At 43.0% G+C, this 22,528-nt stretch overlaps 1 long non-coding RNA gene across 1 annotated transcript; it reads right to left on the bottom strand.

The window, feature by feature from the left end:
- Positions 1–8,852: 8,852 nt before the first annotated feature.
- Positions 8,853–22,133, bottom strand: LOC309380284. Its single transcript, XR_014172807.1, has 3 exons — positions 22,081–22,133; positions 20,055–20,225; positions 8,853–8,927 (listed from the first exon to the last, which is right to left on the bottom strand). It is a non-coding gene; the product is annotated as an uncharacterized lncRNA (long non-coding RNA).
- Positions 22,134–22,528: the final 395 nt, after the last annotated feature.

Below are 22,528 nucleotides of genomic sequence, written 5' to 3' on the forward strand. Positions count from 1 at the left end.
GATGTGAATCTGAGCTACCAAGCTGAAGCAACCTGCTATCTGAGCCAACAAAGTGTATGTGCGCTCTCTCTCTGACAGAAGCATATTTTTAAAAAATAATTTAAAAATTGCTACTGCAGAGGACATTTTAAAATATATCTTCTAAACTGTGCATTGTTGTGAGTTGCGGGTGGGGTTAAGCTGTATGATGCTTCCATTCTTTGCCAGTGTAGCTGTAGTCAAGGTCTTAAAGAGCTCTTGCTCCTTACGGTCTGAAACAATATGCCAGGCATAGGCAAACTCGGCCCTCCAGATGTTTTGGGACTACAATTCCCATCATCCCTGACCACTGGTCCTGTTAGCTTGGGATGATGGGAGTTGTAGTCCCAAAACATCTGGAGGGCCGAGTTTGCCTATGCCTGCAATATGCATTACCAGGTGTTGATCTCTTGCTGCTCATAATTTTATGCATCCGGGGTAACATAGTCAATGTGGTGATTCTGCAGCACTCAAAAGAAACAGGTGGGGGGAAGCACCAGAGGCACCAACTTGAGCCCCAGACTTGAGCCCCAGACTTGATGTGATGACATTATATCGTGGGGTGACGCAACGTGATGATGTCATGTGCAACACAGCATGATGTGATGATGTGATGACATCACAGCACAGTGCATGGCACTACTGCTGCTCTCTGACACTGCCTGACAGAGGCCCCTCAACAGAGGCAGGAACCCTGGCCCAGTCGCTGCCATGGCACTGGAAAGCTGGAGGTAAGGCAGCAGGTGGCAGGTGATGGCTGGGCACCCACAGTGAAAATTTTGTGGGTGCTCAGGCCCCCCAGGGTCCCCTGGAGTTTGGGGTCAGTGGGAAGCACTATGTATGTCTCCTGAGTGATTTAATGTAACAGATCGGAAAAGATATACAGTGGTACCTCGGGTTAAGTACTTACAGTAATTCATTTTGGAGGTCTGTACTTAACCTGAAACTGTTCTTAACATGAAGCACCACTTTAGCTAATGGGGCCTCCTGCTGCCGCTGTGCCACCGCTGCACGATTTCTGTTCTCACCCTGAAGCAAAGTTCTTAACCCGAGGCAATATTTCTGGGTTAGTGGAGTCTGTAACCTGAAGTGTATGTAACCTGAAGCGTATGTAACCCGAGGTACCACTGTATTAACAAAGGATCGGGACTAGCAGTTACCTTGACCGGATGACTCTCCCAGATCACCCTTGGCCTGTTTTGTTCATTGGTTTGTTCACTTAGCCTTCCTCGCTGCATCTCCCTCTCCTGCACTGTGCTAGCTTCTGTATTGCCATTAACTCAAATAAACCTTTCCCTCCTTTCCCACATTTTCTACAAACACCATTACACTGAAGTGGTTGTCTCACAGAGCTATTCAGCTCACTCCAGAGCTCCAGCGACAATTTCCAGAGTATGATTTGTAGGATGACATTGAAGACGTTTCCGTTCTCTGCATTTGCTTGCATCCAGAAATTAAATAGACGGGGTGTTATTCACAGATAAATCCCTGCAGTGGTTATTTGGCTGGCATAAGAATGAAGACCACACTGCACAGGTAGAAAGGTTATATTGTGCTGTGAAATATAATAGGAAACATAGCAAAATAGGAAGCTGCCTCAGACCCTTAGTCCATCTAGCTCAGTATTGTCTGGCAGCGACCCTCTAGGATTTCAGGCAGGGAATCTCTCCCAGCCCTGCCTGGATATGCTGGGAATTGCTCTACCACTGAGTTCTAGGCTTTTCCCTAATCACACTTAAAGATAAAGGTAAAGGGACCCCTGACCATCAGGTCCAGTCATGACCGACTCTGGGGTTGTGGCGCTCATCTCACTTTATTGGCCAAGGGAGCCGAAGTACAGCTTCTGGGTCATGTGGCCAGCATGACTAAGCCACTTCTGGAGAACCAGAGCAGCGCATGGAAACGCTGTTTAGCTTCCTGCTGGAGTGGTACCTTTTTATCTACTTGCACTTTGACGTGCTTTCGAACTGCTAGGTTGGCAGGAAATCACACTTACATACAAATAATTTAAAAAAAGAAAGGGGTGGTCCATATACTACTCTCATAATAAGTAATCAGTAATAAGAGAATTAAGTCTCACTCTGCCTGTTTTGGCCTTCAAGAGAAAGGAATCAATACAAGCAGCTTGGGAGAGGCAACCAAACGACAGAGGTGGTTTTAAGGTAGCACAACCGGTTTGGTCGCACTGGGCACCATGCTGCAGGAGACGCCACAACAGTGCTGTAGAAGAGAGTGCAAGAAGCAGAGGGTGCTGGATTTTAGTGCCGCATGGGGCAACACTGAAATATGAAAGTCCAAAGTCTGCCATTGCAAGATTACTTGCTGTGCTGAAGCTGATGTGAAATGAAGTGCCCCCTACTTGAGGAGGAAGATCACTGACAGAGACAGATTTAGGGGAGTGCAATTGGGTCACCTGCACTGGGTGCTGAGCCAAGAGGGCGTTGCAGGAAGTGCTGCAACAATGACGAACCACAGAAGGCAAGGGGGGGTGCCAAACGTTGGCATTGCACAGGGCACCATTGAAATTTTAAAGCCCAAAGTCCGCAACTGTCGCCAAATGCAGAAGGCAAACACCTGGAGGAATGTGACACACAGAAGCAGGACTCTCGGCAACCATGCTGCATCTTTGGAGCCCAGTCAATTCCAGGCCCATCCCCACTAGGGGGCGTATTGGAAGATGGCCGACAATACCATCTCTCCGACCCACACGGGGTAATTAAGAGGCTGTTATGGGAGTAGGCAGCCTCCCTTGTTGCCCCAAGGAAATGGGGAACACTGCCCTTGCCTGCTGTGCCCATAAATCACCCCCTAATTTGAAAGAAGGGGCTGAGGGCCCTAGGCAGAATGCCCCCGTGTGGACCTCGGCTCTCCTAGACGCTGTCTCTGATCGCGCACTAGCTGCAGCAATTTGGAATAATTAATTACAAAAGAAGCAAATGCACATATTTCAAGTGAAGAAGGGGAGTGAAGTCTGCTAATTTAAGTGAACACTGCGAAAGAAGATGATGGGCTGGAGAAACAGGAATATTTTACGATGAAGATATACCAAAGGCGAGGTATGTTGACAACGGGGCTGAATGGGGGGGGGAACCTTTTTTACTTTCCTTCTATGTGATTTACAAGAACCCCTCCTCATTAGAACCGTCGGTTGAACTGACCCAAGCAGGATGATTAAGGTCTGTGTGGAGATAAACTTTAACCAAAAGTATGCTTTATGGAGACCGAGAAGCAATAAGAGCTTTTGGAATGGTGCAGCAATTAATTCGGAGTCACCATCTTGCCAAAGGATTTATACCCGGGAGGAAGAACGGATTTGTTTTCAGTGAATCTCCTCAGAGGTTTTGAGAAAGGAGGCAGATTGGTGAAGATTAATGACGCTAAGACTGTTATGATGTATGGAAGTGATGTTATATGGAAAACGTCTGGATATGGCTACTGGAAAATAATATCCACGCAGGATTACAAACTGTTCTAACCAGCTTGTGGAGACTATCAGAGGTCACAAAGAAAAAGGAAAAATATATGAAAATAATAACAAGAGATGTGGAAAAATATTAAGAAAGGACTGGATAGTACTGTGAACATCATAAGGTTAGATTTGTGGATATTAAAACAGCAGTAAGAAGCAAATAGTTGATTGGATCCCTTCAGAACTTGAAATATGGGTACCCCCAACAAAAATTTAAAATTCGGCTGTGTAATTTGGAATTTATGTAATTTGGTTTGATTTGATGTGATTGGTCGGTTAATAAAAAATTATTCTTAAAAAAAATAAAAATTCCAGGCCCATCCCTTGGACACTGATTCTGGGCCAGAGGAACAAGGACAGCAGTCGCAGTTCTCAGAGTGCTGTAGGAGGTGCTGCTTACAGGAGGACTCCTGACACTTCCCAGAGGGCTGAGGATACTTCTCTGGTGGGTAGAGGGGGATTTGATCATTAGCAACATAGTAAGTTAGGTGCACTGTGGGCATACAGACCACAGGGTGAAGTGCTCACCAGACACAAAGGTTGCAGATGTTGCCCATTGCCCAGGCAGCCTGGTAGATAGTGTAGAGGAGAAGTAAGCAGTCATGGTGCATGTTGGCACCAATGACAAGGGGAAATGTAGTTACAAGATACAGTACCAGAAACCAGATTTAGGTTGCTAGGTAGGATGCTGAAGGTCAGGACCTCCAAGGTAGCCAACTGCCTCTGAAATGCTGTTGGTTAATGAATTTTTTCCATGAGAACTACAAATTACACAAGTTGGCATGAAAATGGCATTAACATCTCTCCCTTATAATCACAGTCTCAAATCATATGGGGAAACTTCATGAGCGTAGAAGACACTAACTTGGGAGACATTAGCACACAAAACACAAATTATAGCGTACCAGACAGAAGTCACACTCCCCTTCAGCTGCCCAGAGCTCCAGGTAGAGCAGTGAGAGAGACCCCAGCCAACAGTCTCACAGCATCTGGTACCTCAATTTGCGAAGGAGCTCCCTGAGCCCCTTCAACCTACAGCTCTTATAGCCAACTTTGATTGACTGCACCTGGTTAGCAAGCATCACTCATAATCAGCCCGGGACAAGGGGTGTGACTCAACAGGAATGTGGAGCAGCTGAGAGTCTCCAACCCAATTCACTGTTGGCTTTTTGCAGTATGGTAGTGCTGCAGAGAGCTTGCTGGGGAGACCATGCATTAAAAAGGGACTCAAAAATAACTTAAACAAGGTTTTAATTACAAAAACAAAAACTCCTTATACACTAAATACATCAACAACAAACCAGACCCAACCACCAACCCATCCCCCAGGGTAATGGGAGAGCTAGGTGCTGCTCCTTATATACTACACCCAATTGCCGACACAGCTTAATCAGTACAACTCAGCAGCACCTGCTATGTTTCACAGCTGTAAAGCTGGGTCTCGTTATCTTGCTCTGGCCCTTGCTCTGGCCCCTTAAAGACATACACATCGGGTGGAACAATGATGAACTTTTACATTTAAAGAAACCATTCAACATTCACTACACCTGGGTATCCTCCCCACTAGCCAATCAGTACTTTAGAACACAGGAGACTCAGGAAACTCCTGACACAGATGTGTGAAAAACCAGTTATACCATCATGAATCGGCAAGCCTTAAACCAGGGATGTAAAAGGGAAAGGGACATGTCATCTAACTCCTCGAAATTACAATGGTCTTCCGAGTTTCCCCTACACTTGCTATGTATTTTGTGTTTTTTACCTTGTATTTTTATGTTGTGAACTGTCCTGAGATTTACAGACGAAAGGCAGTATACAAATTTAATGAATGAATTAATAAAATAAATGTAATCACATGGGGAACACGAAGACCTGAACAGGGTTTCTGTGAGCATGCAAACCTCTTGCAGGCTTGGATACTGTCAAAGAAATGGGAACTTGGGGGAGGGGCTGAAACTACTAAAGCAACGAGATTCCTTCAATACCATTTTTAATTAGTTTTGATAAAAACGGAGCCATCTGTATGATTTTTTTTAAAAAAATGTTGCCACAGCAACTTCAAGTGAGGTTGACAAGTTGGGGGCTTCTAATTGGCATGCAGTGCAAGTCTCTCATCCACCTGCTAGTATCTCTATGGCAACGTGACTGTCTCTTCACTGTGATAACACAGGGACACCATATTTATAATCTTCTCCCCCGTTCTGCTGGATCTTTTTGTTTGTGGAATGGAGTTTAATAGTAATAACACAGCCCAAAATAATGAAAGAATAATGGGGATGTGAAGGACTGTCGTATGTGTGTGTTTACTCAGATGTTGTTCCCACTATGTTCAGTGGAGCTTACTCCCAGGTAAGTGTTCAGGACTGTAGCCCGAAGCTACAGTTGTGCTTCCTTTGGCTCCAAAAGGAAAACACCGGCACATGTACAGTGGTACCTCGGGTTACATACGCTTCAGGTTACAGACTCCGCTAACCCAGAAATAGTGCTTCAGGTTAAGAACTTTGCTTCAGGATGAGAACAGAAATCATGCTCCGGCGGCGTGGCGGCAGTGGGAGGCCCCATTAGCTAAAGTGGTGCCTCAGGTTAAGAATAGTTTCAGGTTAAGAACGGACCTCCGGAATGAATTACGTACTTAACCTGAGGTATCACTGTATATGCAATATTTTATTGTGTGCCTTTCAGATTTTGAAAGGGGCTCAAAATCAGACCATATGTCATGGTTTGGGGGAAGAGATAGATGGGAGGAAATGACTCCTATGCCTTTTATAGTTGTGTGGCTGAGGGAACTTCTGCTGGTGTGGCTTGCATGGCGGCAGCGCAACTGTTAAAGGTGCAGCAGCCAAGATATCACCTGAGCACCCTGATTTAAAGTATCTGAAAAAGATGCAAGGATGTGCATTTCGAGTGTCAAAGCACTTGGTTCAGATCTTCCCTTGACCTGTTTGTGAAGGAATAGTAATATGAATCTAAGGTTAGTTTTTCCACTGAGTTGTTTTATCCATTTATTTATTTTTTATTTATTTTCTATATATATATATATAAATCACCCCCCACCCCCAGATGCCGCAATGTTTTAAATTTGCCATAATTTACAGATGGATAAAATATGTCGATTTCAGTTTCTCCCACTTTCTCATTTTTCTGATCAGAAGTACAGTTAGCTCTATTTCTGCATCTGTTGGCCATTTTTTTAAAGGTTAAAAACCAAAATTCATATCCATTTTTAGGTGTAGTTTGTATGTAATTTTTGTGCAGTGCACACCTTTTTTTTTTACAAGCAACTTCTACTATAATGCATTTTTTGACATTGTTTTAATTAACCTATGCATTTGTCTGTGTCCTTTCCCCTAATATGCACACTTTTGCATCCATTTTTTGGGTTGGAAAACTACATTGCAAAATTTGGAGAAGTACAAATTTCAAATGATAGCATATTGGTTCAGGAAATCTGAATTAAGCAGGGTGTTTTTTTAAAAAAACTAACTGGCATTCATGGGTTAGTCACCAACTAAGTAGACCTGCTGCAATTAATAGACCTAAGTGAGTCATCTCCATTAATTTCAACAGTTCTACTCTGAGTAAATGGGTTTTTACTCTGTGTATGACTAATATTGACTACAACCCCATACTTACTGCTTCTGAAGTAGAGTACCTTTGAAAGAGAAGGTTTGCTCATACACTGGCATTTGGCACAGCACAGCATAATGATACCAGCAGGAAAACTAACATCCCTGTGTAATCCATGGCAACCCACTGTCAGGTAAATAAAAGCAAAGCCTATACACATTCATCCTTATTAGGCCATCATGGTGATCACTGTGGCTGGAGGCTAGGTCCCCACTTTGGCAGTAAACACCTCAAAGGACTCAGTCCCAGCAGTGCTTGCATTTGGTGTCAAGTGGGAAATGTGCTGAATACAAGCCCCACTTGCGATGGAGCAATCGGGATTTCTCTACATCTATGTCACATATGACGTCAAGCGTGGGACATGTGGGCATGCATTGGGGAAAATCTCTAGGTTATATTACTGCAATGCATTATACATGGGGCTGCCTCTGAAGACAGATCGGTGCAGAATTCAGTGGTGCAAGGCGGTTTCTGGGCCCAATTCAAAGTTCTGGCATTGACCTATAAAGCTTCAAACAGCTCAGGACCACAATGTACAATACTGCTCCCCATATCAACTGACTTAGACCCTGCAGTCATCATTTCAGGCCCTTCTTTGTGTGCCTCCTCCATGAGAGGTCGGGGGAGATAGCAATACAAGAATGGGTCTTCTCTGTGGTGGTTCCCTGTTTGCAGAATACTTGCCCCAGGGCAGCTCACCTTGCACCTTCGTTATGTGTGTTTAGGTACCAGGTGAAAACATTTCTCTTCAGCCAGTCATTTGGCTGATTAAACAATCTATAACCTTTCAGATGTGCTGGGGATACTGGTGTTGTTGTTGTTAGGTTATGTATTTCGTGCTTGTGTTTTTGTTTTTTCATATTGTAAAGCCCCCTGTGATGTTCAGATAAAAGGTGGCATATAAATGTAATAAATAATAAATAAAATTCCCTCGTGAGCCATATTAGGATCCTTGCTGTGGTGAATTAGGTTCACTGCAGGTAAGTGTGCAAAGGATTCCAGCTTACAACTATTATTATTAACTCTTTCTGTATCACCACTGTGTAGTATCAGCCCCTGGATAAAATTAACAATTACGTTGCCCGGGGACAATGTGACTTTGAAATACGGTGAAATAAACTAACCTCAGTAATTCCTCTACTCATTTTATGGTTGGGGAAATCTCTGTGCCTCTGTTTAGATGGAAAGGTAGCACTGGGAGGAGGACAATAGCAAAATGAAACAGATAAAATTTAGCAAATAGTTGCACACTTCACTATTTCCTAAAATCTGTTGTGTTGCTGATTACTGCTTCTTTTGGAAAGGAAAGTAACAGGCTGCACTAAATCATATAAATATGTTATTGGCACCATTTTAATGAAATAAACAGTCAAATCCTATGCATATTTTCTTGGCAATAATTCTTTCTGTGTTCAGTGGGGCTTAGTCCCAGGGAAATGAGAACATCATTGGGCTGTAAACTTATGAAGATGCTAATCTGAACATTGTGGCAAATGAGATAATACAAATACCAAACACACCAGTCAATAACGCATCAGATTTCACTTTCCAGTTATTGTATCTGACATTGCAGTATATTTAGTTTCAAACAAAGACGTCTCTGGAATATTTCCTCCAGGAAGTAATTTCAAAGATTATAGTTCATTACCATGCTTTTGTGAGCAAAGCATAAACTGTCACTCATGGGTCTTTTAACTCCCCCCTTTTTTTTTACATTTAGTTTTTGCTCTTAACAGACCTGGCTGCCAGCATCAGATTTTCTAGTGGCATGAATGATGTAGTAGAAGTGTAGCCGAATGATCCTCTGTGTCATCTGGAAAAGAGAAACAGGATTTAAATAGATATATTCAGTCAATGAAAACTTCCAGCAAGGCTGCTGGTAAAAATGGTGTCAAAAAGCAAAACAACAGCAGCCCCGCCCCCCATCTTCAAAATCACCCAAATGACATCAAAAGGACTGCAGACGTAAGAGGTGTCTGGGTTCAAACTAAGAGGCATCCCAGCATATTATCTGGCATCAACGTTCCTCATGTTTTAATCTCGCTCTCTGTTTATTTTTAACTAGGAGCATACCTGGAGTTCTTCCTTGACAAATGTTTTCTTTTGTACTCCTCCTCTGTAACTCACCACACCCTAGGCAATGTGTTTAGCAGAATTATATCGGAAATATTTGTGGCTTGGATATATGAGAAGAGCTTGTTGACTTAAACAAGCCAGGTACACCTTTATGCGGCCACAATAGAACAGGAAGACCACAGCTGAGCTCTCAGCAATGCGGATTTTGTCTGGGCAGCTCAAGAATGTTATCCACAGAGAGTATCTTTTTTTTCTTTCTAACGAGGATGGGATTTTTTCCTGAACAATTTTTGTGGTTGTCTGTTTAAACTTGGTTGCGGTTATCATGTGGGACAGTTGACCAAAGACATGCCTGAGGTTTCATGTTAAGACAAAATGGTCTTGGCAGAATAACTGTCAGTGAAAACTATCAAAAGATGTGGCCCATTATATGTTCTCTTTTCAGCCCTACTGCCATTTGAATTCCTTCCCCCCACCCCAAAACCCAAAACCCTCTTTACACAATAAACATAATTACTTCCACACAGTTGGTGCCCCATAGCACTAATTGCTATGGTTGCAATTGTTTGTTACCAAGCAGGAAAAAGTAAATAGTTAAATGTGGGGAAACAAGAGCCCTGTGCAAGTGTTACTCACGAGAAGAGGCAAAGCCATGTGGCTTTGAAGGTTGGGCTAAGAATATGACGTCACTTGCCTTTTTTTTTTTTTTTACCCCACCAGCAATCTTCACACAAAAAACACCTGCAGACTGCCAATGCTTAGAAATATCATATCCCCGAGACTAAAGCTGGGTTGAATATTCCCTCCCCCCTTTCACAGCTCAACTTTTGAGAAGTGGACACATTTTTAGAATTTAGAGAGGGTTTACCATTAAAGAGCAGGTGATCAAGGGTTCTCTCCCTTTCCCCTGCTTTTTATCTAAAATCCTGGGACAGAATGCCGCATGGGAACAATGCTGACATAGACACTGAACACACTTGCTTGGGAAATTTAGTTTAAATAGAAAGGGGAAGAGACTTGTACCCCCTGGTTTGACTGTCTTTAATTGGTAATAGACAATTAGAAACATGAAAGTTTTCCCTAGCAAGATAGGAGAAAAGTACCAGTTTGATCTAGAAATGTTTTCCCCACTTTTACTCCCTGAGCCACTTTGCTGCGATTTCCTAATAAATCTTAAGTTGATACCTGGAACTTGTCCTATGTCTGCATTTGAACGACTTGAGGTGATGCACACTGCTTCTTAGAGGTGTTCTTTCGGTCATGGCGCCATGACATTGCAATACCTTTTGAGGGAAGGTTGGCCTTGGTGAATCATTGGCCTGGTTGAATCACTACTTTTTCCTTTATGGAAACATGACTGTGCATAAGGACTTCTGGGACAAGTTCAGACCAATATTATACTGCTGCTAGATTTTTTAAAATATGATGTTCATCTTTCTTTCAGTGGTTTCTTTCTTTTTGGATGCTGCTATTTTGCAGCCTGTATTTTTATAATTGTGTTAATTGCAAGCTGTCTTAGGACCAAACTCAGCCATCCTCTGAAATCTACCCTTCTCCAGATTTTGAATGCAATGCTCCAGCCAAGTCATGTGTACAAAATTGAATAGAGTGTGCATAAAAATGGATTGATTTTAAATGCACTGAAGATGATCCTATAACCTAAAAAAAGGGAAGTTAGACAAGAAGTCTTCACCAAGAGCTAAATTCCATGCAAAATCTTAGCAATTTGTTTAGAAGCTCATAGGCAGATATATGTTTGAACAGGTACAATTAAAAAATCCTGCAACTTTCTAGTACTGGCACAAAGGAACCGTTCTCAGAAGTTCACACATTATGCAGAAAAGAAGCTCCTAAATCTTGAGTCACAGTACAAAGCTTCCTCCAAGGACAATCTTCATAAATTCACAAATATTAACTAATGCAGGAATAGCCTGTCCAGTCATTCCTGACCTTTGGCTATGTTGGCTGGGGCAGATGGGAGTTGCAGCCCATAAAACCTTTAGGGCGCCATATTGGCCACCCTTGAACTGAAGAGTTTGTCCCTTGAAGTAATTGATTGTTATGGCTTTTGATGCTTTGCAAAATGTTTAAAATCTTGATGAGCCTTTCAAAAATTAGAATTCCCTTTATATCATCTGACCTTTCATAAGATGCCCTAAAGTGGCTATTCTTTTCAAAGGCATTAATGTTTTCTTACATTAGCTCCTCAGCCAGAACACCCTACATCATTCCCTCTTCTGCAATTTCCTGATTCTCCATTATACATGCTCTTTAATGATGCAGTATTTAATAGAAGCCTGGGGCCAAACCTGTCTGCAAATGCTTTCTGAGAATATCCAGGACATAACGAAGAAAACCGAGGACAGTGAATTTGTTTCATTTCCAACAATATTTAATTGCATGCTGAGTAATAAAAATAAATGAGGCTCCAAAAGATAACTCTCTGTGTGGTTACTGGCCAAGTTAGCTGATTCTCAGTTTGACATTTACTTGTCCACTAGGTAGATGTCAGCCATGTTTGGAAGAAACAGCAAGCTATTCACGCACAGGTAACTACGGCATGCCACAGGGTACTGCAGGTACCACCAGAGTGAAATGTCTGTCCTAAGATTTCATGTGATCAGTGATAATGGATCATTACTTTTTAGTCATATAAGGACAACGCTAGAAGCTAAACTGGGTGGTCATGGCTACCCATAAAAATGGATATCACTCACCAGAAGGTGAACTAGTGAAGAAGAAGAAGAGTTTGGATTTGATATCCCGCTTTATCACTACCCGAAGGAGTCTCAAAGCGGCTAACATTCTCCTTTCCCTTCCTCCCCCACAACAAACACACTGTGAGGTGAGTGAGGCTGAGAGACTTCAAAGAAGTGTGACTGGCCCAAGGTCACCCAGCAGCTGCATGTGGAGGAGCGGTTCCCCAGATTACGAGACTACCGCTCTTAACCACTACGCCACACTGGCTCTCAGTGAGCTGTGGAAAATTCAATACATTTTTACAAAGCATTTTCACAATTTCTTTATATGTGTGTAGATTCTACCTCTGTCTCAAATGAAGAAGGGCTGGCCAGACTTGCTGATCTAGCACCACAGAGAGATAGGTCCAGGAAACCAAACCAACCCCAGCATCATGACCAGGTCCAAGTCCATCAGATTGGGGGGGGCCTTTATTCAGGGACCCCTGAATCTAAACCTTCTGTGACTGTACTTTGAGAGCCTGCAACCCCTGTGGAACCACTTGGCTCCATGCCAAGGAACCCCATTCCCATGATGGCCTATCAACACAGGCAACGAACCTGGAGGGAATAATCAGAGGAGAGTAAGTACGCTGGACTCCAAACTAGAGGCCTGTCCCTTTAAGGTTTCCCTCTCATCAAGGAAGAGGCAGGGCATGGGAGGGATAGTCTGGCCCTGGATGTGTCAATGGTTTCAGTCAAGTCTAGGCATTCTAGGAAAAGGGTGCTCACTGAGAACTTTCCATGGTGTCACCTTATGACATATCTCTTATCAAGATCAGGACAGGTTATTGTTCGTAGTAGATTGTGGGGGCCAGTTTGGGGGGCTGATCTGCCTCCCTCCCAGCAAATATTTCTCCTTACCCAAGACCCATCACCCAGTTTGGTGGTGATGGCAAAAGAGAGAAGAAAACGTAAATATTGTGCCCTTACTGGGATGCCCTCTCTGGTCATCTGACTAAGCATTTGACAAGCGGAGAGGGAATAATAAACTCCCCGTCTCAGCTGATCTGCTTGGGAGGCCTGTGTGTGTGTGTGTGTGTGTGAGAGAGAGAGAGAGAGAGAGAGAGAGAGAGAGAGAGAGAGAGAGCATGAGAGAGTGCATGAGAGAGTATGGGGTAGCCACACCCACTGCTGGCATAGATGACCAAGGGATGAAGGTGGCTATTGGGCCACCCTTGCATTAAACCCTGGAAATGATGAGTTATAAATAAAAAGGCCAGCTGGCATAATGCCACAATAGTAGCAGTGTTGACACAATGTTTCTGAGGGTCAATGTGGTGAAATATATGTAAGTAAACAAGGAACAAAATGGCTATAAATTGTGGGGTTCAATATTCAATCCTTGCTAGGTTGGCTGTATTGACAGATCCAAGCACAATGTTTTAACAAGTGAAAAAAAAAAATTAAAATCTATTATGTATGTAGAGGGACCAAGGCAACCAACCACCCCATCGGCATATAATATTTTGGGCATGACTGTTCCCTGGAAATCAGTTGTTGCTTGCATTTCTTTCGCAATGTTAGAGATGTACTGTATTTCTCGTAACTCCTTACCTGGTGAAATTGTCCTTCGTAACTGCCACTTGTAACTCAGTATATAAATAATTGGAGTGCATTCCTTCTTGACTTGGCAGCCAGGTGAATAATCTCCAAGGACCAGACTTCAGACAGCGCCCACTAATTAGCTGCATTTTTGTGGTGTGCCTGGCTACCTAGAACCTGCTGAGGCACAGAAAGTGCCTTGGCACACTGATCTGAAACTGCTTCTGACATCATATGGTTCTCACATTGTCTGAGAGCAGCTCTTCTCAACCAGTACGCCAGTATGATCTGTGAAATTCTGGATTTAGAGGAGGCAAGTAGGTGTGGAGATTGTGCCTTTTTCCGGGATACAGAACCATTTATGCAGGAATGGCATCTCCCATTACTCTGTTTCAGCTACACAGCTATAGGATGAGAAACCATTTCTACATAATGGAGCTATTTAAGTGTCCAGGAGTAGGAGCTGGCGATCCTGATTATGTCACTTGTGATGTTTGTTCCATGGTGGCATCCTTCTGTCTCAGGAAACAATAGAGGAGCGCACCTTTGGACATCAGGTCAAGCTGTTGGAAGGTTGCAGCACCAGCTGTGCCTGTAGAGACTGATGCAGGAGAGACATGTTTTGCTGCAGACATCTTTGTAATGCAGAGTTGGTCTCGTTCTGGAAGCCAGTTCCCCGTAGAGCATATCCTAGGGGATTCTGCCATCTTCCATTCTGTGGACATGACCAAGCGTAGACATCACTAAGACAGAAGTGTGAACATGCTGGGAATGTGGGCTTGAAAGGGCACATCTTTGTTTGAATTCTGACCTGCCATTTGATACCCAAACTCCTTCTGACGTAGCGCAATTATCCAGCTTTAGCAATAACAGTAACTGCAGTATCTTCCACTATTTTCCCTCTGCACATATTTTATTGCCAACTTTGTTCTCTTCTTTTCGTAAGGTTCTGCAAAGAACAGGAACTCCTGCTGCAGCTGTTTGCATTTTCACAAACTCCCTTTCTTTTATTTTCTGACACTACGGTGCTGCATATTCTGCTCCTCTTTTTGCCTCTGAAAAACCACATGTATTTAGAAGATAGTCTGCTTCCATCTTACCTTTCACCTTAAAGAGTTTAGGAAGAGTTCAGACAATGGCTCGTGTCTGCCAAAAAACCCAACATCATAAATGTTGAAGGACATATATCTCATGAACGTCTGCATGTTTACTTGGAAGAAAGTCCCACCATATCCAAAGGGATTGAACCCATCAAAGGTTCTTGCTCATGGCTTTGTTGCATTTGACCCTCAGGCATGAAGCAGTATTTATATTCCCCCGGCCACCTTATATTTATCTGTGATATTGACCTCTCAGTTCACATTGCCAGCAATCACAGCACCTCTAATGGAACTTGTGTAAAATTAAAGAGATAAAGCTTTTATCTTTTATACTACCCTTCCTGTGGGGGGAAATTGTACCATCAACACTCAGGAAAGGAGCAAGCCTATTCAATGGAGACCTCCGATACGACAGATCTGGAAGCTAAAGTGCAGATATAATCAGTTTGTATACGCTGATTTTTTTAAAGCCTCGTTAAGTTTGCCACCAAATTATTTGCTAAAAGCAAATCTACCAATGTGTACAATGAGTCAGAGAACTGCCCCCCTTCCAATTAATCACCCTGGGCTTATTTCATGCAAGGCAACCATTGCTTTATCACCGTAATCAGAACCTCCTTGGAGAAATTTATTTAATTAAGAGTATAAATAACATAAAGCCACATGGGAGACATCGCAGGGCCACGGGGACAAGGAAAGCAGATTCTGCCACCAATGTGTCTGTTTTATCTGGATTTGGTTGGCATAATGTTTTTATATGTAGGTAGGCTAAAGGTGCAAGCCTAAAGTCCCAGGGTGGATTGCAACAATGTAAAATACAATTTAGAACAGACTTAACAACTAGAAATACAATCACAAAAGACTGGGTGAGTCCTAAACTGGTAAGACAGCTACAGCTATTTTTGGACTGTGATAGCTTGACCACATTGATAACCTCACCGCTGGATTACTGCAATGCACTCCATGTGGGGCCATATTTGGAGTTGGTCTGGAAGCTGCAGCTGGTGGAAAATGAAGTGGCTAGATTACTTGTGTGAGCAAGCTACCATCAGTATACACCAACCTGCATGCGAGATTTGCACTGCCTGCCAGTCTGCTACCAAGCCAAGTTCAAGATGTTGGTGTTGTCATAGAAGGTCATACACAACTCAGGACCGGGTTACCTGAGAGACCACCTTATACCTGAGATCTGTGGGAGAGTTCTCCTGCAAGTTCCAAAGATCTCAGAAGCTTTTAGCTCCTGTTATGTGGAGGAGCATCCCTGTTGAGAGATGACAGTCACCTGCCTTTTGCACTTTCCAGAAACAATGTGAAGATCCATAAATGCTGGGCCAATGGATCTGTGTCTTGAGTATCTGGCTTTAATTTTGTTTTAAATGCATCTTCTGGTTTTTGTTGTTGTTCTTATTGTGCATCACCTTAAGGCAATTGTATGGAGAATGATATTAATAAATTGTTATTACTAATATTGATTCTGACTTGGCTATGAATTTTAGGAATCAATTAAAGCACACCCATTCAGTAACTGGGATTCTCCATTTCTGCCGTACAGATAAGTGGGAGATCAGAGCAGGCTCTGTTGTGGGGGTTTGCAGGCCTTAAGTGTTCCTCCACGTGAACTTCACACGTGCTTTTCTATTTCAGTCTGTGGGATCAGCCCATCTATACTTACTTTCTAAGTTGCCAATTGCATTTGACTCCACCAAGTGAGAGTCAAGGTGATCGTGGGAGGACTGATGTTTGAATAGCTGGAGTTGCTCTTCCTATACAGAAAGAATTTCCGTGAATGGATGGGACTTTGGCAGGAAACAAGCACTGGTGAATGATGAGATTCCATGAAACCACAACTTATTTACTCTTCTGGCGTTGCCTGTTTATATGCAGCTCACTGGGCATTCATTATTAACAAACTCAGAGAGAGAGAGAGAGATATCAAGGATCCCATTTGGGTCTACTGGAATTCCATATGACAGCCATTAATCTTTTGTGTACACTTGCCACTTCCTAATATAAGCTTGATGGCAATTAAATATGCATCTCTTTTCATGACTGAGAGTTCAACCAGTGTTTAAAAAAGGTAGATATTATCTTGGCCTGATTTACTTCAGAGTAGACTCGTTTGATTCAAGGATGCTACTTTTAGATACGTGATGGTGGGGCCTTATAACATGAAATGGTGGCATTCCTGTGGTATGTCAGTATTAAGCTTCCTAACACAATACACATCTTCATCAAAACGGTTCACATACAAAGTTGAATAGCTTTCTGATTAGCCTTATGTTTGCTGTGGGATCGTTTGCACTAAGTGCCACCTGATTGTATTGATAGGTTAAGATGTACAGCTATTATAACCGTTCTTTGGAAGCCTAGGGCTTTCTTGGAAGAGATGTTAACCTAACATGTCTGTAATTACATTGATTTTCCTAGGATCCTTAAAAAAGGGTGTGTGTGGTTCTAACTTAGAGACAAACTGAATATTGTATTGAAAAGATCAGCAGCTTCACATGTGAGCACTTTCAGGTATCTCAGGAGAACACCAATTGGGCCCAGTGTTGTGCAAATTGCCAATATGGGCCCAGTGATTTGTTCATTTGTAATTTGTCAATGTGGGCTGGAATGTTGTCACTTGTCCCCACTATTTGCCACAGTTCCTCAGACTCCCTGAGAAAGTTAGTTTGGATACAGGGTTTTGCAAAGAATACATTCTGCTCTTGCACAATCTCCTTTCCCTCTTTTGGCACACCCCTGACATCCATGCTGTCCAAAGGTCCAAGATCCTTCCTACCCCATTTCCTGCTTCAGATATATCTAAATAATATTTTATTGTTGGTTTTAATGTTTTTATGCTCCTCAAATTCATCCTCACATTCCTGTGTTGAAAGACTCTTAGGCCACCTACACACCATACATTTAAAACACTTCCCCTGAACCTGGTAACTGGAGTTTACCCCCCACAGAGCTACAATTTCCAGCACCTCTAACAAACCAAAGTCACCACGATTCTTGCTGGGCTGTGTGTTTTAAATGTAAGACATGTAAGCAGCCTTAGTCTCATTCAGGAGTACAATGAAACAAGACCAAGCAGGATATGAACCTTAGTACTTTCCTTTCGAATTTTCATGTAATGTGAAAGTTGTTGAGTGCAATCTAGGTAAGAACATCAGGCTCACATGGTCCGAGGAAATAAGTGACCTTCAATTGCTTATTATTCCACCCTACCCTGAAGGCTTCAAGTGGATTAGAATATAAAACCAGAAGCATAAAAGAGTAAGTACATTTACAGCAATGCTAAACTAGGCAGTTAGTCCCTATTGAGTCAAATGGGAGTTAAGTGTACCTCTTATTCACTCTCAATTCTGCATCAAGATTGCTTTGAATTACCCCTGCATTGGAAATGGCAATACTGGGTGCACAGTACATATTTCCTTGCAGAGATTGCATAATGTTGCTGGCTGAGCCTATCTGCAACTGAGGTCATTTCCTCCTATCCATTCTTCTGGTTTGTTTTGAAGGGCTCATTGTGCTACTTGGAGTTAGTTCAATTCACATAATTCTTTTTTGTTTGTTTGTTTTGGGTTAGCTCAGTAGGGTATTGTGCATGCAGATTTGCATGTATGCACATGTGAGAGCTAGAATAGGAGCCAGGTATGACACTAGCTAGGGCAATTTCAGACAAGTGCTGCAGAAGATTCTTCTTCTACGGCCCAGCCTTACCCAATCTGGTGCTCTCCTGATGTTTGGGATAGGAATGGTGTGAGCTACAGTCCAAAACCTCCCATTAGGTGTGAGGATCCCACAGGGTCCTCGCCGTGGGAGCACATTCACCCGGTGCTATACCAGCTGCACTGGCTCCCAGTGGAGTACAGAATCAGGTTTAAGGTGCTGGTTTTAACTTTTAAAGCCCTATACGGCCTAGGACCCTCATACCTCTGGGACCGCCTCTCCTAGTATGCCCCACGGTGGACCTTAAGGTCTGCAGATAATAACATCTTGAAGATCCCAGGCCCCAGGGAGATTAGACTGGCCTCGACCAGAGCCAGGGCCTTTTCGGCTGTGGCCCCAGCCTGGTGGAACCCTCTCTCACAAGTGACCAGGGCCCTGTGGGATTTGACATCTTTCCGCAGGGCCTGCAAGATGGAACTATTCCGCCAGGCCTTTGGTGGTGGTCAGGCCGATTCTTTTCTTTCTGTATAAGAACAAGCATTAAAAAGGCTTCCTAGCCCACTCACAGGTCCCTTATAAGACCAGTGGTAACAGTTGGCCCTAGAGAATATTAACCACTCTCAATTTTACCCTGCGGACTGCCATCTGTCCAGACTTTAATTTGCTCTGAACTAATTTTAAGATGTATTTTAATTAATTGATTGATTGCCTGCTTTATGTTTCTTATGGTCTTTGTATACTGTGTTAGTTTGATGAGGTTAGCCGCCCTGAGCCCATCTCCAGCCGGGGAGGGCTGGGTATAAATTAAAATTTATTATTACTATTACCGGTAATTACCCAACAAAACATCAAAAGAACTCAGGTGGATCAGAGCAGGCATCTGCCTACACCAACTCAAGAGCTGGTGGTATATAGGGCCTATTTGGGGGGGCTGTTGGAAGTATGAGGGGGGGTGAGGATTCTGGGGATCCTTGGCCACCCTGGAGGCCCCTAGTTGTATAAGTGCAGATCTTCCTCTCTGCCAGTGGAGCAACACTTGCGCCCCCTTTGCCTGGCTTTAGGATTGCTCTATTTTCAAGCCAGGTTCACCCAAACTGAGCAACTGTTCCGCCCTGAAAGTATTGCATAATCTGCGCTCCAAATTCTCTTCATAATGAGCTTTTAGAAGATATTTATAAGTAGGCTGTCAGCTTAACAGGATGTACCAAATCCTGTAGCTTCAAAAGCCATTCCTTTTTTTGAGGGGCTTCTTAGGGCTTTCCGATCCCTGCCAAATGTTAATCATGCAGCTGCCAACACACTTATTATTATTGCACGGCATATCTTTGATGTTATGTTGAGGGTGAGCTCCAGTTCGAGAGGTAAAATTAGAGCACCCTTTCAGCAGTGGGATTATCCCACAATTCAGGGATGGGTGGCTAACCTGTAGCCTACCAGATGTTGTTGACTACAGCCGGCATGCGGTGGAGATGATGGGAGTTTGTAGTCCAACAACTTGGACTACAAGGTTCCATGGAAGACCACAGGTTCTCCATGAAATTCTGCTCTAAGCCTTTGTTCCTTATCTATATCCATTGTGTCAGAGTGTGACACAAAGACCTTGAAGGAATTCTTCTTACAAGCAGGATTTTGTTGCTTCAGCAAATGGTGTAAATGGTCCAGCTGGTAACCTGCCTGCCTTTGGTATTTGTTTGACTAACTCACATGACATGCCAGCCACTATATTAGAGCAATATATCCTTAAGATGTCATTCGGTAGCGTCCAGATATAATGGCTGTTGAGTGCGCAATATACATTTCTGACACATGTTGAGGTACCATTTGCGCTAAGCGTGTCCTTCATCCTTCGGTAAGGTCACATCTAAAGGAGGTGAGGGAAGTGAAATCAGTCTCCTGAGCAGTTGAGATGAAGTCAGCATATTATCAACACACCAGCCGCTGTACGTGACAAGGCTGGTGTCGGAGGGAAATACAGGAGCCAAAAATAGCCTGGAAAACATGAGATATAACTTTAAAGGGACAGAATCCAACAATCTGAAGCCAAAATGGGTTTTGTTTCCCCTGATGTATAACTGCCTTATGTGGAACACCCTTCAGCTTCTAAAATTTATCTGATCCTAATAAATTCATAATTAGTAACTGCTTTCCTCTTGCCTCTTAAAAAAAAAGGACCTGTTTCTGATCTGTAAACTTGCCTGCCTTCTCTCAGAAGGATGGGGGTGGGTTTCTTGGGTTGGGGGAGAAACCTAAATCATATTTTCTGGGGGAAATATACAAACTGAAACATAGCCATCCTTTGAAAATTCCCGAATTCCCCGAATTTTGCAAAAATCCCTGAATTTTGCAATGCAGTTCTGCAACCAAGAAATGTGTACAGAAATGCATATACTAAGATAAAAATGTATATGTCAGTGAAAAGAATTATACAAGTGTATTATATTAGGGAGCACTGCTTGGCAAAAATGTGCGTGTTAGGCAAAATTAACATACTATTTAAAAAATAGCACAATGAGGATGAACTGTTATGAGGACTTACTTTTTAAAAAAATGGAAATGTAGAGAACTGGATTTCAGATAGTAAAAAAATGAAAATGCAAAGTTGACATATTTGCGCCTCTGTATTGGGGGACAGGGGCTATGGTTACTCATTGTAACAGGTAGCAAAGAGTTTTTGTTTTAATGTATCTATAATGTGTGGCTTTTGGCTTTGTTGCTGTTTAGTACGTTGCTTTGAGATGTCTTTGGCAAGAGGAAACAACAACAACAAATGAACAATTCTCCCAATGGAGAGATTCAGAAAGTAGAGTCCCCCACTTTGGGGCTTTTTGGTTTGTGATCTAGAGCTTTTCACTGGAGATGCCAGGGACTGATTCTGCGACCTTCTTGCAGTGCAGATGCCAAGTGCTGTTCTTCCAATGTGGCAGGGAAAGTAAGTTATATGCTGCTTCTCTTCTGTTTTTGACGCTTATGTGTAAGGGACAAAATGGAAATTTTGTCTCGAGCTCCCATATCTCACCGTGTGGGAGAGATATATGAGTTGCCACATATCTTGAGTGGAGTGACATGAAGCTTGAGAAGAGGAAGTGCAAAGAGGAAGGACTTCCTTCCCCCTCGTCCCATGTAGCAGCCTAAGAATCTGCCTCTTCTTCACCATTTATTACAACCAATATACCTAACAATGCAGCTTGGTCTACACATGCAGCACAATAAGGTGCTTCTGAGGTGGCGAATGATGGGATCTTTCACTTCAGACTGCAGGCCTTGTAAGGATAAATGTCACTATACTTTTAAGGTCACCATGCATATCTTGTTTGGGATGTTAGGCCCAAGCAGAAGGCAAGGCTAGAAGCAGAGTGAGAAAGCAACTAAAAGAGTGAAGACCTGTTGTATATATAGTTCTATTTCTTGTTTAGCTCCTCTGACCTGCTCATTGTTTGGCAGAGAACATTACAGGCTCTGGCTCATATTTGTGAATGTTTCCCTTTTTAAAAACAACAATATCAATATCACACACCTGTGAACTGCCCCAGAAAAAAAAGGGGACATCCCATTTTTTCTTGCAGGTCGACAGTGGCCAAAATGGCCACCACAATCTCACATTATTTGGGACACTGTGCCCAAAAAGCAGGGGGGGTTGGGGGGTGGAATGCGATCTCATGTGAGTCACGAGACTCATGCAGGAGTGTGGACCTGGAATATGCCTTCCTGGATTTGGGCTGTGTCATGTTGGAAGATATTATCTCAGTCGGCAAGTACGTAGCAACCTTTATCTGTTGGGGGTGTTTTTACTTTTAGTGAGTTCTTTAAAGGGAATAAATATGCAAAAAAGGTGGGGTTATCTTACCTGTAGACTAATGTAGTGCAGTCCACTCTACCACCACATCCATTCTGCTGCTTGTGAAGATTAGGCCTGTGATGGATGGGCTGCGGTGAGGAGACTCCTAAAGATCTGTTTATTGCAAAGACCCCTTCGAGGCTACAATTCAACAGAACACGGAGAGACATTGTACTCCTGAGGTGGATAAACGATGGACCTCTGCACAAAGGGCTGGCTAAAGACATATTGCTACCTGAGGTGGAGCAGCAAATGGGTCCTGCCCCCTCTCCCCAAAATCAAGGTGTATAGCACCCTAGGGCCAAGCAAGTTATTTTGGCACTTGAGACAGAATATCTTGTAAGAGCTTCTCCCCTTCTCCGGCAGGAAAATACAAGAACAATTAATCAAATAACTGTTTGCAGACCTTTCATGGCATACCAAATCAGCTGCCTGAGGCTGTCATCTCATTCCGCCT

This window comes from Podarcis melisellensis (assembly GCF_964234715.1).
Source record: "Podarcis melisellensis genome assembly, chromosome: 11".
NCBI lineage: Eukaryota > Metazoa > Chordata > Lepidosauria > Squamata > Lacertidae > Podarcis > Podarcis melisellensis.